Source organism: Salvia hispanica, chromosome 1 (assembly GCF_029641045.1).
Source record: "Salvia hispanica isolate PSC_SH4W2 chromosome 1, Shi_PSC_v1, whole genome shotgun sequence".
In the NCBI taxonomy this organism is placed as follows: Eukaryota; Viridiplantae; Streptophyta; class Magnoliopsida; order Lamiales; family Lamiaceae; genus Salvia; species Salvia hispanica.
Window position 1 is genome coordinate 36,374,162 of NC_142692.1, and position 14,468 is coordinate 36,388,629.

A 14,468-nucleotide genomic window follows, 5' to 3' on the forward strand; every position below is an offset into this window, starting at 1 on the left:
CGGCAACCAAGTTTTTCCAGAATCTGTTAACCTCTGACATTGAACACTTACAAGAGCCGGATTTAGAGATTCTGACCTCCCTGCCTCCTGATGTAAATATGGATGATTTGGAAAGGCTACCTACAGAAAAGGAGGTTAAGAAGGTAGTCTTTGGAATAAAGGCAGATAGCACACCGGGGCCGGATGGTTTTTCTTCCCTTTTCTTCCAAACCTGCTGGGACATTGTTGGTACTGATGTTACTAATGCTTTAATCGATTTCTTCCAAGGAACCCAGATGTCAAGAGGATTGGCGGCAACCATGATTGTCTTGATACCAAAAAAGAAAAATCCTACTAGTTGGTCTGACTTCAGGCCGATTAGTTTGTGCAATGTTTCAAATAAAATCATCTCAAAGCTGTTGGCAGAAAGAATGGCACCTCTTCTCCCTGCCCTCACTGCTCCTAACCAGAGTGGCTTTATAAAAGGCCGCCTCCTGAGCGATAATGTCTTGCTTGCCCAGGAATTGTTTCACGAACTTTGGAAGTGTAACCCTTCACCAAATCTGGCTCTTAAACTAGATATGGCTAAGGCTTATGACCGCGTTCAATGGCCGTTTTTATTAAAAGTGTTGAGGAAGATGGGATTCTCAGAAATGTGGCTGGGGATGATTGAGAGATGTATAAATTCGTGCTGGTTTTCAATCCTTATTAATGGATCCCCAGCTGGGTTTTTCAAATCTTCAAGGGGGCTGCGACAAGGGGATCCTCTATCACCATCCTTGTTTATTCTAGCGGCAGATTACCTCTCTAGAGCCTTGGACCGCCTTATTCTGGGAAACAAAAAGATGAGATACTGTACAGCTAGATATACAATGGGAATTTCTCACTTGGCCTATGCGGATGACATTATTATCTTCACACAAGCTAGGCGCGCCTCTCTCAGAAAGCTTAAAGACTGCCTCAAGCATTATATGGAAGTTTCAGGGCAAAAGATCAATGAGGGGAAGAGCTGTTTTTACATGGATAAAAAACATGTGGAATGGGCAGCGGGAGTCACCTCGGTGGGAGGATTTCAGCAAGGCGACCTTCCTTGCACCTACCTTGGGGTTCCTATTTTTCGCGGGAGAAAGAAATCAAACCTGTTCATGTTTATTCGGGAAAAGATATCACAAAAAATCCTCTGTTGGTGCCACAGATATCTTTCATTTGGAGGTCGGCTCACTTTGGTTAAAAGTATTCTTGAAGCTATCCCGGTACACATCTTCCAAGTCCTTGAGCCAACAAAGGGAGCTCTTAGATTGCTGGAGCAAGTCTTAGCAAGGTACTTCTGGGGTTCTTGCAACACAACAAATAAAACTCACTGGATTAAATGGAAAGACGTTTGTAGACCTACCTCTGAAGGTGGCCTTGGAATTCGATGCATGGCTGATACGGTGGAAGCTTATAGTTACAAGTTGTGGTGGAGATTCCGGGAACAAAACTCTTTATGGGCTCAATATATGTATAAGAAATACTGGTCTATCTCTCCCTCCTTAATTATCTATAGATCCAACAGATTCAGCCCAATATGGAGAAGAATGTTTAAGGCAGGGATGAAATGCCAAAGCCTCATTAGATGGATGGTGGGAGAAGGTAAGATTAGCTTTTGGGATGATATTTGGTTGAAAGATCAGCCGATTAGTGCCTTTTGTTCGAAGCCAGGGATTCCCCCGTTTGCCAGAGTAAAGGAGTTTTGGACAGATACAGGATGGAGAGGGGAGGCTATCCTAAATATGCTGAATGAGTGGGGCGTTCCAAGGGAGGTGAGCGAGGAAATAATGAAGATACCTGTTGACACAGATGCTGAGGACATTGGCCGCTGGGCTTTGACTCCACATGGTAATTTTACTGTGGCCTCGGCATGGGAGCTCCTAAGGCATAGAGGAGAGAGGATGGAAGTGTATGAATTCATTTGGAGTAAAGATATTAGCCCTACAATATCGGTGTTCCTTTGGAGACTCTTAGCTAACCGTCTCCCTGTGGATGCAAAACTACAATGGAGAGGAGTCTCCCTTGCTTCTAAATGTCGATGCTGCGCGGAGCCTGATATGGAGACAAGGATGCACCTGTTTGTAAATGGGGAGGCAGCAACCGGAGTGTGGAAACACTTCTCGAGATGGTTTCCACAAGTCCCGGAGCTTTCTAGAAGAGGGTATAATTTAGAGGGGCGTTTGAGGTGGTGGCAGAGACACACAGGGAGTAAGAATAAACGCCACATTTGCATCTTGATCCCTTGTCTAATTTTCTGGTTTCTTTGGACAGAAAGGAATGGTTGTGTCCACCTTGAAAAGGATTTTAGAGTGGACAATATCTGTAAAAGAATTGTCATTTATCTGAGGAACCTGGTCGTGGCAGGTCATCTCGGCCCGGAACATTGGGTGGAATGTGATCCAAAAGTCGACTTCATGGTTTCACAGGATAAAAATTGCAAGATGAAAAGGGTAGAAAAAGTGTTATGGAAACCCCCAGATTGGCCGTGGATAAAACTTAACACGGATGGCGCCTTTGAGGGGCTGACAGGTAGAGCAGGTGGGGTTGGCATTGTGAGAGATCAGCTTGGAGAAACTGTGGAAGCTTTCTGTCTACCACTGGCTGCTTCCTCGGGGTTCGAGGCTGAGCTAAAGGCTCTGCTAGAGGGAGTGGAAATTGCCAAACGTCATGGCAACAACCTGTGGATCGAAACGGATGCAGAAATAATGTGTCTGCTGCTGGAAAAAAGGAAGTGGGGGCCGGCAGGAACAAGGCACACCATGTTAAAAATCTACATGGAGCTAAAAGGGATTCATTGGAGAATTTCTTATATTCGAAGAGAAGGAAACAAAGTGGCGGACTTCCTTGCATCAAAAGGGAAAGAGTGCCGAAACTTGGTAAGATTTGAGGGTAATACAATCCCGGCACAGGTGAGAGCCATGGCAAGGCTCGACCAGCTCGGCATGCCTAGCTTTAGATTCTGAGATTGCTTTCTTTTGTTTTGATTGAGGTTTGTTTGGTGTAGAGGAAGTTGTAGGTTGGTGTAATGCGCTTCCTCCTTGGGCCCTCCACTTTCGGGAATGGTCTCTGTAGGAATTTTGTTTACATGATATATATGGGATGAGGGACCTACTCAACCCTCCACCGTGAAGGTGTTCGATTAAAAAAAAAATAAAAAATAAAAAAAAAAAATAATAAAAAAATAAGAAAAAATAGTTGTATATTTTTTTAGTTACAAGGATTGTTTTTGAGCTGTTGACATTCAATTCAAGCTGTTGACATCTCAATTCAAGTTGCTGACATATCAATTCAAGTTTTTGAACTGATTGACAGTTGATATATTATTATAGACTTCATGGTTTAAAAATCAGATGTGATAATTGTTTTACATATCCATCTAAAAAACATGTTAAGATCAAATATTCAAACCATTTTTTGTTCAAATCAGAATAAGGCAGTTGTTTACTTCTTGCTTCTACGGGTAAACCATTCCTTGTACTTGTTTTGTAACTCATTCAATCTGTGCCTATTTGCATTTATCCAGTTTTCAGAGTCTTGTATCATTGTCAATTGCACATACAAGTCATGTCAACTACGGTACATGTCGTGTCAACTACGGTACATAATATGTCAACTACACGTACAAGCCATGTCAACAACAATTATAATTCATGTCAACTAAACTGTCAAACCATGTCAATTACACGTACAAGCCATGTCAACAACAATTATAAGTCATGTCAACTATACTTTCAAACCATGTCAACTACACGTACAAGCCATGTCAACAATAATTATAAGTCATGTCAACTAAACTTTCAAACCATGTCAACTACACGTACAAGCCATACCAACAACAATTATAAGTCATGTCAACTACACGTACAAGCCAGGTCAACAACAATTATAAGTCATGTCAACTACACTTTCAAATCATTGATGTTTGTTCTTCAACTACACGTACAAGCCATGTCAACAACAATTATAATCCATCATCAAATTTTTGTACTCAATCATATAGTAGTTATAAGCCTCTATTTTTATAAGAACAATTGCAGGGAACCAAGCACCATAAAAACCATCTGCATCAATCATTGCTTCAACATGGTCTCCTGAGTTAAAGACATGTTCAATCACTGCTTCCACTTCAAAGCACCATAAAAACCATCTCCATCAATCATGGCTTCAACATGGTCTCCTAAGTTAAAGACATGTCCAATCACTGCTTCCACTTCAGGTGACAACTGCTGAACATCTAGAGATAAGTCAATTTCAAATTTCACATTTCAGAAATATCAAATAACTGGTTGATTCAGTTACTAAGAAAACATTGGTTTAAGATACTTATTTACTTCTAATATGAAATCATATATATATATATCTAACTTGAGCAATAGTTGTCAACAAAGCAAAATGGGACATCCGAGCATACAACAAATAGATTACAATAGTACTTATATTCACAACTTATACAAGTTCAAACAATTAATCATCAAGGCCACATATCACCAATTCGAATTCACAGAAGTATCATTTAAAGGATGCTTACATCAGCTTTATACGACGAGCAGGAGGGGTCCAAAGGGAGAACCCACCTCTTGTTGACCCACTCGCGGTAAGGCCTCAACTGCGAGGGGGTGAAGGAAAGACGCTCCTCTGTCTTGTACAGTAACACCTGATTTCATCCGCTTTCTCCAATGTCTGGGTGATCTCTCCCTTAGCAGTAGAGACATGACTTAATCCATCAGTAGGGCCTTATTTGGCCAACCCAAAATCCGAGAGCTTAGCATTTCACTGCTCATCCAAAATAATGTTTGAAGACTTGAAATCTCTGAATATAATCTACACGAAAAGCCATCTCTTTATATAAAGTTACGCTGCTGAGATACGTTGAGGCGAATTTCGACAGAGAGAAAGTAGTTATACTTGAATTTTCATGCCCTCATGAAGATATGCTAGTCCTTTTGCAGCATCCTGCGCCACTTTTAGCCTAGTAGCCCACGGAAGAGATACATTTGGTCATGTTCATGTAATTGAGGAAACTTAATAAATTGTTATAATCATTTTTTGTGATGCAAATTGGTATGTGACTGCATTACTTACCCAAATGAATAGCAACTTGTTTCTGTTTGCACTCCCATCAGTAATATTGGTTAAAACACCTTCTATGTTATGCCTGAGCAATCATGCATTCAAAATCATAAAACATTTTTCATAAATAACTAAACATGAATGGAAAAGAAAGAAATAAATGAAGATCAGAATTACTCTCTTGCAGAAGACCACAGAGTAACCTCAAAGCGTTCAAAGCAGAACTTGAGAAAATCAGTGCAAAATGGCATCTTAAAAACTGTGACATGAAAATACAAAATCAAGAAAAAAGAACATAATATCATAGAATATATCAAAAGTGAGGAATAATACTGAGAAATTTTCCATAAACGACATCGGGGCGAAGGCCTTGAACAGTGGCCTTATCCTTAAGGTGAACTCTGTTAACAAGGAGGTCATTCCTCTTTATGTGAGTCTGTTCTTTATTCTAATTGTGCATCTCTTCATCTTCGCTGTTTATTCGTATTTCCTCTATACTTTTCTTTTATTTTTTCAAATTTTTTATTTGATCTACACTTCTAATCTCAATAACACTCCTAGTTTGCTTTGATATTTTTCTTTTCTCTGTTTTAAAATCAAACAGAATAAATCAATATCAATTATACACGATATCATGTTAATAAAAAGTATACCCTGTTGACAACAAATGCATGTATGTTATTACGATTATGTCAATAGATAAAGTACACAATAAATCTATGTCAATAACAAGTATACCCTATCGACAACAAGTGCGTGTATATTTTTAAAATTATGTCAATAGATAAAGTACATAATAAATCAATGTCAATAACAAGTATATCTCATATATAGCAAACACAATTATCTGGTTACTATTATGTCAATTTGACTATGTCAACAGCGATTCTAATAAGTATACACTATGTCAATAACAAGTATATCATGTTTAAAGCAAACATATAACTATCTTATTACTTTTATATCAATTGTTAAAGTTTATAATGTCAACAGCAATCCAAACAAGCATACACTATGTCAACAGTATACAATATCATCTCAATGACAAGTATATGCTGTTTATAGAAAACACAAGTCTATTATCATAACTATGTCAGTAGCTATTATATGAAATGTCAATAATATTAAAAATTTAAACAAATCCTTAACTGGAAGCAGATGCATGTTCTCTTTCGTTTTTTCCAGCAGCCTTGTTGATTTCCCTCTCTTCCAATTCTACCATCGCTAATCAACAACAAAAAAATCAGCAGAAATCGAATTCAGAAGAAAACAAATCCAGATCTGTTTTAATACACTAAAATCGAAGCAATATACTTAAATTTGAATCAATTTCTAACCTGAAGAATTCGCTTCAACGACCGCCGATTTGGAATGTCTTTTTCTGGCTACAATCGGTGCTTCAGCTTCAACTACTTCTTCGATCCTCATTTTTGGAAATTAATTGATGTAGAAAACTGAACGAAGTCTAAGATTAGGAGATGAATTGCGACGAAGGGGAGAGAAGATGCAGAATTGTAGAAGAAATTTGGGAGAGAACTCAGAGAAATGTTCGAGAATTTAGCGGCGTGTTTTGAATACAACTGGAACATTTTTGAACAGAAATGACAAAAATACCCCCCCTGTTGACATAAACCAGACATTGTTGACATCGCACAAAGATTGTGAATGAGTGGCTGAGATTGCATCTCAATTCTCAATTAGGCCCAAAAATCTCAACCTAACATGACCCTATATATATATATATATATAGGATTGTGATCAATTGAGATTATTTAGGCTAATTGAGAAATGAGATGCAATATCAGCCACTCATTTTTATTAAATGAGTGGTCCAGATTTTGCCACACAATAAATATTTTTAGATTAATTAATTATAAAAGGGCATAATGGTAATTTTGTTTAAACCCAATTGAAAACAAAGTGCAGCAACTTCTCCCCTCCATTTCGTCGCCGTCAAATCCGTCGTCGTTTCTGGCTCTTTGTTATCTTCCCCAACCTTCCCCTTCTCTGCACTCTCCCTAACTTTCGCAAATCGCCTAGATTGAATCATAAATCTGTAAGAGGAAGCTTCTAGAGTAGACATGATGGTGGGGAAGAGAGGTCGGCCGCCGATGAAGAGGACTACGAGCATGACCGAATTCACCTTGGATCTCAACGGCAGAGCTGTGGTGCAGCTCTATCAGCCATCGGATCCTCACAATCCGTTCAACGACGACCTAAATCAACACTACATGGCCTCCGCCGCGGCTGCTCCGAGGCTCCAGCGGCGCAAAATTCGGCGGATTACGTTCAAACTGCTACCGATCTGTCCGATGAGCGGTGGTGCTTCCCGATCTTCCTGCTCTCCCACACCGCCGGTGCCTCCGCCTCCGACGGAGGATCCGCACCTATTCTCTCCGGTTCTGAATTCTGGAGCAGAGACCTCGACAGATCCGAATCGGCCGCGGCGTGGAGCGAGAGGAAAAACGCGGAGAGTGTGAGGAGAGCGAGGAGGATTTGAGCGCCGACGACTCCGAGGGGACTCGGTGGGCTGTCCTGTTCGCTGGATCCAACAGCTACTGGAATTACCAGCACCAGGTGATCGCGATCGGAATTCTGTTTATTTTCGTACAATATCAAATTTGTATGTTGATTTGTTGATGCTTACTGGAAACGTGCTACTGAAATAATTTTATTTTTTGTTATTGGAAGCTAATTTTGAAGTAGAGCGTAGCTCTCTAGTTCAGTTCACTTGAAGTTATTGCTCTGTTTAATTTCACAGTTTTTTAACTATTTTCATTTTATATCTAAATTTTACTGAGCTCATGTTTATTGAATCATCACAGGTCATTTAGAATCATTTTCATTCAATCTACAGTAATTTTGGAAGTTTTCTAAATTGCTATTCTTAGCTAGGTTTGACTTTTGTTTGTTTAAACTATTGGTATTCTACTATTCTATACAGTTTGTTAAACTTTTTCCATGATTTTTTTTTTCTAATTAAGCTATTTCTTAATTCGAAAAACAAAAATATCAGTGTCGACTTTACTTTGGTTTAAGCTATTTTAATTCGAATTGTTGACATTTGATAATCTCGGCATTGATATGTGAATTATAAGTGTTATTTTTTAGTTGTTGACATTTTAATACGAGTTGTTGACATTCGATATTCTCGGTATTAATATGTGATTTATAAGTGTTATTTTTTAGTTGTTGACATTTTAATACGAGTTGTTGACATTTGATATTCTCGATATTGATATGTGAATTTTAAGTGTTATTTGTTAGTTGTCAAATTCCATGTTTTAGTTAGGAAACGGGTTTAGATTCATCCTCTTCTCAATTACACGAAGATCTCCATCTCACGAACCTTAGCTTCAGTTTTTGAATTTGTGTTGAATTGAGCAGATCCGCGAGCTGAAATCGAAGCTCGGAGAAGACGATGCGGAGAAGGCGAAACTGGAGATCAAGATCGGCGCGGCGGAGGCGGACGATCAGGATCTGGACGGCGGCAGGGAAAACTGAGCTTCAATTTTTGAATTTGTGTTGAATTGAGCATATCTGCGAGCTGAAATCGAAGCTTGGAGAAGACGATGCGGAGAAGGCGAAACTGGAGATAGAGATCAGTGCGGCGAAGGCGGAGGATCATGATGTGGACGGTGGCGGAAAGAGGAGGAGGCGAGGTGGCCGAATTCTGGCGACAAATCCAGCTCCGCCGGATCCAATCCGAAGGAAATCCTCGAAATACAATCAAAGGAAAATCCTCGACGCCTCCAGACAAGCCCCCTCTCTCTCTCGCGCGCGGTTTAACGCCGCCGCTGTTCACCGTGCTTCGCCGCTCCTGCTGTACGAAGCTCCGAACAGCTTCGCTTCTCACGCCGTCGCTTCGCCGGAAGCTTAATTGTTGATTCGAGTATGGATTTGGAGGTATTAAGCTTTGCATTATCAATTGTGTTGGATGTGAACTGATTTTTAGTGAGAGAAATTGCTACCTCTGTTTTTTCGCCGGAGCTCTGTGTAAAAGTCGACTATTTTGAGGTTCATCTTCACGATTTTCACTGTTTTTATCAAAATGCTTGAACATTTGGGAAAAAATCTGAAAATACTGATTTCTGCTCATTTCAATGCTGAATTTCGCTTTTATCTCGCGACTTCAGCACAGATCTTGCAATTTTTTATTTAATTCGATTTATGCCTCTCAAATCTGCTTCGTAAATCACTTGCATTTGCTCGTTGACATAATAACGTTTGTTGTTGACATGAATTATATAAGTCGTTGACACAAATATTATGAAAAATATTGTTGGCATGAGTTATATGTAAAACATTGTTGTTGATATGCGTAAAACGTTGTTGTTGACATAAATAATATAGGTTGTTGACATGAAAATATTTGTGGTTGACATTAATTATTGTGTATATGATTGTTGATGATGCAAAGAGATAATAAGTGATTGTTGTGTTCATATGTTGAGCAATAAATGAAGTGTTTGTTCACTGTAAAAATTGAATAGAAATAGTGTGATTGGTGGTGGAGAAAGATGTGGGGAGTCATGTTGTGGAAGGTGTGGGAGTTGTGGATGAGATGGAGCTGTGGGTGATGGTGAGAAGGGTTGAGTTTAGGTTGTATTTTTTGTGTATTTGTTCGGAGCCATGCTGGGTTTGGTGTTTGTCAATATTTGTAGATTTAAATTTGCGTGTGTTTAATTGTACAATGAAATTTGTGAAATATATGGATGCAGTTTTTAATTCGATTATGTTGCTGGAATTTTTTAGTTGTGTAGATAAGGTGTTTGTGATATTGCCTAAAATAGTATTGTTGACATAAATTATATAAGTTGTTGACATGAAAATGTTTATTTTTTACATGAATTATATAGCTCGTTGACATAATAACGTTTGTTGTTGACATGAATTATATAGATCGTTGGTATAATTTTTATGAAAAATGTTGTTGACATAAATTATATGTAAAACATTATTGTTGACATGAATTATAAGAAAAACATTGCTGTTGACATAAACAATATACGTCGTTGACATGAAAATATTTGTTGTTGACATAATAGTTGACATAAATAAAGTTGTTGTTGACATTGTAGTTGACATAAATAAAGTTTGTTGTTGACATTGTAGTTGACATAAATAATGTTTGTTGTTGACATTCGATATTCTCGCTATTGATATGTGAATTATAAGTGTTATTTGTTAGTTGTTGACATTTTAATACGAGTTGTTGACATTCGATATTCTCGATATTGACATGTGAATAGTAAGTGTTATTTGTTAGTTGTTGACATTTTAATACGAGTTGTTGACATTCGATATTCTCGGTATTGATATGTGAATTGTAAGTGTTGTTTTTTAGTTGTTGACATTTTAATACGTGTTGTTGACATTCGATATTCTCGGTATTGATATGTGAATTGTAAGTGTTATTTGTTAGTTGTTGACATTTTAATACGAGTTGTTGACATTCGATATTCTCGGTATTGATATGTGAATTGTAAGTGTTATTTGTTAGTTGTTGACATTTTAATACGAGTTGTTGATATTCGATATTCTCGGTATTGATATGTGAATTATAAGTGTTATTTTATTGAATGTTGAAGATTTGAAGATTTGATGATTTGAATATTGAAGGGGTTTGAAGATTTGAATGTTGAAGATTTGAAGATTCAAAGATTTGAACATTTGAATGTTGAAGATTTGAAGATTTGAAGATATAAATGTTGAAGATTTGAAGATTTGAAGATATGAATGTTGAAGATTTGAAGATTTGAAGATATGAATGTTGAAGATTTGAAGATTTGAAGATTTGAATGTTGAAGAGTTGAAGATTTGAAGATATGAGAAGATTTGAAGATTTGAATGTTGAAGATTTGAAGATATGAATGTTGAAGATTTGAAGATATGAATGTTGAAGATTTGAAGATTTGAAGATATGAATATTGAAGATTTGAAGATTTGAAGATTTGAATGTTGAAGATTTGAAGATATGAATGTTGAAGATTTGAAGATTTGAATATTTGAATGTTGAAGATTTGAAGACTTTGTAGCTAGAATTTTAGAGAGGATTTTAGAAAATGATTTCAAACACTATTTAATGAAAAGACAATTATACCCCCTTGTTGACATAATGTGGTATTTGTTGACATTTTGTTAATCTTGTGGATTAGTGGCCCATATTGCATCTCATTTCTCAATTTAGCTAAATAATCTCAACCTAGGGTCCTATTAGATTGAGATTTTTGGGCCTAATTGAGAATTGAGATGTAATCTCAGCCACTCATCCATAATATTTATGAAATGTCAACAATATGTAGTTTATGTCAATAAGGGGGTATTATTGTCATTTCAGTTCTAAATGTTTAAATTATATTCAAAATCCCTCTAAAACTCTCGAACGTTTCTCTCCCAAGTTTCTCTCCCAAACAATTCTGCAAATCTTCAAAAATCACTTATACAATTCTGCAAATCTTCAAAAATCAATCAAACATTGTTATTCATCTCCTAATCCTAGATCTACGAAGTCAATTTCCTACATCAATAATTTCCGAAAATGAGGATCGAAGAACTAAATGTAAGCGAATCGGATGGAGCTGAAGCGCCGATTGTTGCCGGAAAAAGGCATACAAATCGGCGATCGTTGAAGCGACTTCTACAGGTTAAGAAATTTATTCAAATTTTAAGTATATTGCTTCGATTTTAGTGTTGTTAAAACACATCTGGATTTGTTTTCTTATGAATTCGATTTCTGCTGATTTTTTTTTGTTGATTAGCTATGGTAAAACCGGAAGAGATGGAATTGAATATTGCTGCTGGTAAAAAGGAAGAGAACAAACATCGCCTTCCAGTTAAGGATTTGTTTAAATTTTTAAGATTATTAACATTTTATACAATAGCTATTGACATGATAATGTATACTGTTGACATATGTAAGTGGCATCTTTCTGCCAACTGTTTGATGAAAGTCCTCAATGAAGTTGGCTACTAAAAGTTTGTCAAAGTGTTTTTTTATTTTTTTATTTTTATGATTTTGATATCAATTAATTTCGTTCCGCTGTAAAAACATGTTTCTCAGTATGAAATATCGGAATAATGTTTTTGATGCATGACTAAATTTAACAAATTTACTAAGTTCATTTGATATTCAACAGTAGAAAATGAATTATAGTTGAGGTCATGAACTGCTAGTAATCATGGAGAGTAAAAACTACCAATCAGACCACTATGCCACCTAGGGCGACGAGCAGACGTTGCTCCAGTGCCTGCATTAGGAGCTTTACAATCTCAAGTTTCTAATCGTCGTGGATGATGTATGGGACACTAATGCTTGGGATCGGATCGCGCACACCTTGCCGGATAAGGGGAATGGCAGTTGGATTCTTCTCACCACTAGGCTTCGGGAGGTCGCTGATAAAATTTTCAAAAAATCTAGTTTACTTCATGAGATGCAGCTGCTCGGGTTGGAGCACAATTAGCAGTTGCTCTGTTATCTTACCTTCGGTGATATGCTGAAAAATGATAATGATGATGTTACATTGCATTGCCCTCCTCATTTGAAGGAAATTGGAAGATTGATCGTCGAGAAATGGAAAGGTCTTCCCCTGTCACTGGTTGTGGTTGGTGGTCTTCTCATTAGGAGATAGAAAATATTGATTTCTAGAAAAGGATTGAAGAAAATACAGCTGATGCTGCAATGGGGGAGGGTTCCTACATGGAGATCTTGGTTCTCAGCTACATTTACTTGCCCGCTAGACTTCAAGGTTGTTTCCTTTACCTGGGTGCATTCTCAGAAGATTGTGAGATATGTGCCTCTAAACTCATCAAATTTTGGGTTGCTGAAGGCTTCTTCCCAAAACCTACACTTCCAACACAAACCATGGACTACTATTGTGGATTCTGACTTTTGAACTTAGTAGTAAGTAATATATATCAAATGTCAATCAGTTCAACAACTTGTATTGAAATGTCAACAACGCAAATACAATTCTTAAAATTTAAAAAAAGAACAACTATTTTCTCTTAATTTTTTTATTTGAAACAAGTTCTGGTATCATGTCAACAGCTTTCATATCAAATGTCAACAATTTATATAAAAATGTCAACAACTTGTATATAGTGTCAACAACTCAAAAACAATTCTTGTAATTAAAAAATAACAACTATTTTATCTTAATATTTTTTATTTGACACAAGTTCTGACATCATGATCATACAACACATGTCAATAGCTTGCATATCAAATGTCAACAACTTATAGCAAAATATCAACAGCTTGTCAACAATTTGTATGAAGTGTTAACAACTCAAAAATAATTCTAGTAATTAAAATATAACAACTATTGTATCTTAATTTTTTTATTTGACACAAGTTCTGACATCGTGGTCATACAATACGTGTCAATGCATATCAAATGTCAACAACTTATAGCAAAATGTCAACAGTTTGCCAACAACTTTTATAGTGTGAACCGCTCAAAAAACAAATCTTATAATTAAAAATGAACAAGTATTTTTTTTCTTTTTTTTTTTCCTTTTTACCACAAGTTCTGGTATGATGATCATACAATACACATCAATAGAGAGCAAAATCAAATATCAACAACTAATAAGAAAATGTCAAAAACTTGTAGTATATGTCAAAAACTAAAAAACAACTCTGATTATTAAAAAAGAACAATTATGTCTTCTCTTTGCCACAACTTCTGGCATTATGATCGTTCACTTTATGACATTTTCCACAATGCCTATGAGGTTTATTTGCCTTTTCAATTGCTTTCTCTATGTATGTAGATATATGTAGTTGACATTATATGTATGCGGTTGACATGGATTGTAGTTGACATTATATGTATGTAGTTGACATGGATTATATATATAATTGACATGGATTGTACACTAGCTGACATTATATGCGTATAGTTGACATGAATTATATAGCTGATTTCAACATCTTCAATGACGGTTTATGCAAATGGTTTGTCATTTATTTGTCATATAAAAAACTTGATTCCCTAATCCAGCTCACATCCAACACAATTGATAATCCAAACCCTAAAACTTCCAATTCCATAAACGAATCAATAATTGATTTTGTTTAGTCTCGCTCTTCGATGGCGCATTTCTAGAGCTGGATCAGTTGGTTCACGTATTCTTTGTTTTTCTGCATTTCTTTCATCGCTTCTAATTTCAGCTTCTCCAGTTCCAGGCTCATGTACAACAGCTTCTGCCCCAATTCATCCATTTCTCCATGCTGCCATTAATTCAAACATCATTAATTTACACTAGACAATTGATTGATTAATTAAACTGAATGAATCATCATACATTTACTTTTTTTGTGAGATACAAATTAAGAGATTACATACCTCTGCGTAACTTCAAAGAGAAGCCATCTCTCCCAT